The sequence below is a fragment of the Myotis lucifugus genome, unplaced genomic scaffold (assembly GCF_000147115.1).
Source record: "Myotis lucifugus unplaced genomic scaffold, Myoluc2.0 scaffold_76, whole genome shotgun sequence".
In the NCBI taxonomy this organism is placed as follows: domain Eukaryota; kingdom Metazoa; phylum Chordata; class Mammalia; order Chiroptera; family Vespertilionidae; genus Myotis; species Myotis lucifugus.
In genome coordinates, this window is record NW_005871124.1 from 4005167 (window position 1) to 4010380 (window position 5214).

General features: G+C 33.9%; 1 non-coding gene across 1 annotated transcript; it reads right to left on the bottom strand.

Moving 5' to 3' along the window:
* Positions 1-4181: 4181 nt before the first annotated feature.
* Positions 4182-4314, bottom strand: LOC111826411. Its single transcript, XR_002829747.1, has one exon. It is a non-coding gene; the product is annotated as a small nucleolar RNA SNORA1 (small nucleolar RNA).
* Positions 4315-5214: the final 900 nt, after the last annotated feature.

A 5214-nucleotide genomic window follows, 5' to 3' on the forward strand; every position in this document is an offset into this window, starting at 1 on the left:
GATGTAAGGCTTTTTAAAATTAACCTACATAGCCTGGCTGGTGTGGCTCAGTGGTTGAGTGTTGACCTATGAACCAGGAGGTCACAGTTCGATTCATGCCCCTCCGTGGGGTCGCGCCCTGGTTGAGCCCGGCCAGCTGTCGGCAGCAGGTGTCCTACTTACGTCCAGAGGCACGCTGAGCTCAAAAGGTTCGCCATCACTGCCCTGGGTTGCAGGCTTCATCCCCAATGTGGGGTGTGCAGGAGGCAGCCGATCAATGACTCTCTCTCATCATGGATGTTTCTATCTCTCTTTCCCTCTCCCTTCTTCTCTGAAATCAATAAAATCTTTTAAAATTACTTGGTATTATACGATTATTTAACTTTCATCAACTTTTTAGTTATGAACATGATATCTCATTTTATTTTACATATTAAGCATTTTATGCCCTTTCATAAAGTTGTTGATCATTTAATTTTCCTCATCTATAAAAAGCCTATTATCCCTTTTATTTTTATTTTCCTTGAGTTTATAGGAATTATTTATATATATGTATACTGGTCCTCAGTTATATAGATTGTAAATAGCTTTTTCTTAGTTTCTAGCTTGTTGGGGTTTTTTTTCATTGTTTATGAGCTTTTTTTGGTATAGATTTTTAAAAATGTTAATGTGATCAAATTTATTGATGTTTTCTTTGATGGCTTATATTTACTTTTATATCTTGCTGAAGAAACCCTACATGTTCTGTTGAAAGTTAAAACTATTTTCTTCTGACATTTAAGCTTTCAATTAATCTGGAATTCATTTTTGTTTAAGGATCAATTTTTTTAAATTTCCACTTGTCCCAGTTGCCCAGTATCAGGCTAGCATTTTGCTGTTGATTATAACGCTATATCTGCTATATATCAAATTTCCATAATTGTGTGTGCCTTTTTCTAAATGTTATACTATGTTCAATTAATCTACGTATCTATCTCTGAACTATTAGCACACTGGTTTATTTTACCATAGCCTTGTAATAAGTCTTAATTTTTGATAGAGCAAAATTCACCTTCTTATCCTTCAGAAGATTTTTGAGTATTCTATAAAATTTCTTTACATTGCAGATAGGCTGATTTATTCTACCCCCTGCCCCATGAATTTTCTCTTTTTTATGACTCAGTGATTCCACTTCTGAGAATTTATCTGAAGAAACTCAAAACACTAATTTCAAAGAATATGTGCATTTGTGTTCACTGCAGTGATATTTATAATAGCCAAGATCTGGAAGCAGCCCAAGTGTGCATTGGCAGATGAGTGGATAAAAAAGCTGTGGTGCCGAAACCGGTTTGGCTCAGTGGATAGAGCATCGGCCTGCGGACTGAAAGGTCCCAGGTTCGATTCCGGTCAAGGGCATGTACCTAGGTTGCGGGCACATTCCCGGTGGGAGATGTGCAGGAGGCAGCTGGTCGATGTTTCTCTCTCATCGATGTTTCTAACTCTCTATCTCTCTCCCTTCCTCTCTGTAAAAAATCAATAAAATATATATATATAAAAAGCTGTAGTACATTTACACAATGGAATACTATTTGACCATAAAAAAAGAAGGAAATCTTACCCTTTGCAATTTATTCTTTTTATGGTAACTTTTATCATAAATGAACACTAAATCACTTTACAAGCATTAATCAGTTCTCACCACACTTAGAAATATGTCCAAATTTCTTAGCCAGACCCACAAAGCCCTCTGTGATCTGTCGCTGGTACCTTCCATCCTGTATCTCTATTCCCTCACAGGAGATTTTGAACTGGGTTATCAAGTTCCAAGAAAATTCATGTTTGTTTGCTTTTTAGAATTGCATCACACTTGTAGATTTCTGTACTATGATGCTGTAAATTGTAAGACATATCGTTATTTTATGTGCCACTAAGAAAGAAAAATTACTGTCCATTAAACTATGATATAATGCTTTTTATTACTTAGACTTTTTATTTTATACTTTTTGAAAAGGCTCCTTTAGACTTATTTAGATATAAATTTTTATCATGTATTTTTCTTGTGTGTCTATAAAAAGGAAAATATAAGTGAAATAAATTGGTTGAGATATCCCTAAAACCTTTGACATTCAGAGTCTGACTTTTCTGAATTACTGTAACACTTTAATATCTGTGTTTCTCCCCATAATAATAACCTCTGTGCCATCAGGGACATCGATAATGCAGCATTTACTGTAATAGTCCATCCATCCACTGCTGTCTCTGAAATGTTCTTCCTAGCCCTGGTACCAAAACATAATTAAGTTTGACCTACTTGTCAGTATCTTCTCTTCTTGGGTTCTTTACTGCTCTTTGCAAGAAAATATGCAATTTCAGTCATTGTTCTAATAAAAGAGATTTGTTTCCTTGATACCAAATTTATGCCCCCTGTTCTGTTTCTGTGCTTTCGGCACACGCAATAAATTTTCATTTTAATGCTATATCATAATATTGCCATTTAAAGACATTTTAAACAGCCATTAAACTCAACACGTAGTCCAAAAATGCACATAACTCAAATGAAGTATCATGAATGTGAAGAGTTATGACCAAAAGTTTACCCATGCTCAGGCAATGACAGCTACACGACAGTCTATACTGGAGGGCAAGAAGTAAGATATATCTTTTTAAAATATATATATTTTTTATTGATTTCAGAGAGGAAAGGAGAAGGAGATATAGAAACATCAATGATGAGAGAGAAACATTGACCGGCTGGCTCCTGCACGCTCCCGATGGGGGATCAAGTCTGCAACCAGGCACATGCCTTGACCTGGAATCGAACCGTGACCTCCTGGTTCATAGGTTGATGCTCAACCACTGCGCCATGTTGGCCTGGCATAAGACACATCTTAATCTTAAAGATGCTTTTAAAAATGTTATAATAGATTAAAGATGATATTTTTAGCAGACCTGTTGTTTTTATAAATGGAGTTATATAATTTTAATATCATAAGTAGAGATTTAACATGGGTTTTCTTTTCATCTTTTAATAATGTTTAACATTTTTTCTGATGAGTTTTTGGTATTATAAATGCTATATTTATACAAATTACATTTTGTAATTGATTATTGAATTCAGGAATATTACTGTTGTTTCATATATTGATCTTGTGTTCAGCAATCCTGCTAAACTTTCTTACTAATTCTTAGATTTTCTATCCAGACAAATCATGTTGTCTACAAATAACAGCATCATGTCTCCCTTGTCAATCTATGCTTCCTAATTACTTTCCCTTTCACTAATATAATTTGGAATAGATATAGTTATAATGGGCATATTTGTCTTGTTTTAAAAGTTAATGCTTCTGGCCCTAGCCGGTTTGGCTCAGTGGATAGAACGTCGGCCTGTGGACTGAAGGGTTCCAAGTTTGATTCCAGTCAAGGTCACATGCCTGGGTTGCAGACTCAATCCCCAGTAGGGGGCGTGCAGGAGGCAGCCAATCAGTGATTCTCTCTCATCACTGATGTTTCTATCTCTCCCTCTCCCTTCCTCTCTGAAATCAATACAAAGATATTTTGAAAAAGTTAATGCTTCTGAAATTTTACCATTAAATAGGAAGTTTGCTCTAGGTTTATTCAAGTTAAGGCCATTCCCTTATATTCTCAGATTGTTGTAAGTTTCAATTCTGAATCAGTGCTGAATTTTATCATATGCCTTTTCTGTCCACTAACATGAACATACACTTCTTCTAATTCACTGTTAATGTGGTAAACACTGTTGATAAGACTTTCTGATTCTGGATAGCCCTTGCACTCCTGGCATAAACCCTACCTAGTCATAATATGTTACTTTTCTATGCAGGGCTACAGTTAAGTTGTTATTACTTTCTTTAGGATCTTTGAATCCACATTTACGGAAGATTAACCTATAATTTTTCTTATACTGCATTAAAAAATTAGGTTACTCTGTTTTCTCATACAGCTTGCATAAAATTAACTTTGGGAATTTCATAAAAGTCACCTGTAAAACTACCTTAACCTGGGACTTTGGTGGGGGAAGATATATTTTATTAACAATTGAATTACTATTTATTGTTAGTAGTCTGCTCAAGTTTCCTATTTTTTCTTGAATCAACTTTGTGTGTGTGTGTGTGTGTGTGTGTGTGTGTGTGTGTATATAATCAATTTTATATTTCTTTAATTTATTGGCACAAATTTTACTAACAGTATTATCTTCATTTTTTTAATGTTACAGGTCTCATTGTCACCACTGCAGTAAATTACTGTGATAGAAGCAGTACTGTGTCTCAATGTAGCCACCTTAACAATTTCTGGACCCCAGTATTATCTTCTTATTTTTAAATTTCTACAGTAACTTAATAATACTTACTTTTTATTATGAATTTTCTTTCATTTATTTTTTTCTTCACCAGTCATGCTAGAGATTTGTCTTTTTGTAATCTGTGAAAAAATTTCCATAAGTGTTTTGCATAAAAACAGTCTGTCTCATTTCTGGGAATTTATTTTGCTATTTTTAGTATCTTTACTGTTGTTTTCTAATTGAAAAAGTAATACCTGCTTAACATTTAAAAACTGCAAAAGCAACTGACATGTTGAATGTAGCAAATGAACTATTTGCATATTTATTATTAGCTTTAAAAATATGATCTTACAGTACATACTGTTTTGCCACTTGCTATTATCTTATACTAGTGGCCTGGTGCATGGATTTGTGCACATTGAAAGGAAATTAATTAGAAGAAATATTTTAATATCACTATTTGCTCTTTCTCTATAATAGAAGTGTCAGAGATGAAAGAAAATTAGTAAAATGTATATGAAAATAATATATAAATCAATTAATAAACAATAACAACATGATATGACAACAACAAAGACATGATATAAAAACAACAAAAACATGATATAAAAACATTGATAGAAACCATGACTGATAAATTGATTAAGCTTATTCTAATAGCTCCCTGTATACCACATTAAGAGTAAGAACACTTTCAGAGTGCTTGACTAATTTCCCTTGTGATGAAGTATTTACAACTTTAATTTTAACGTCACACGCTCTTCAAACTCAAGAGAAAGCAACATATAACTGACCATGTCTGAAAACAGGTTCAGGTAGGAATAGTCCTACTCTGTCTAGAGTTTGTCTTTGTGATTTATTAATAGTCATCACAAATGCTGGCATCATGGGAAACTGTCTTCAAATTAATTTAAATGGGAGGCCAGTGTCAGACGGGGACAAATCAGTTCTTGGAA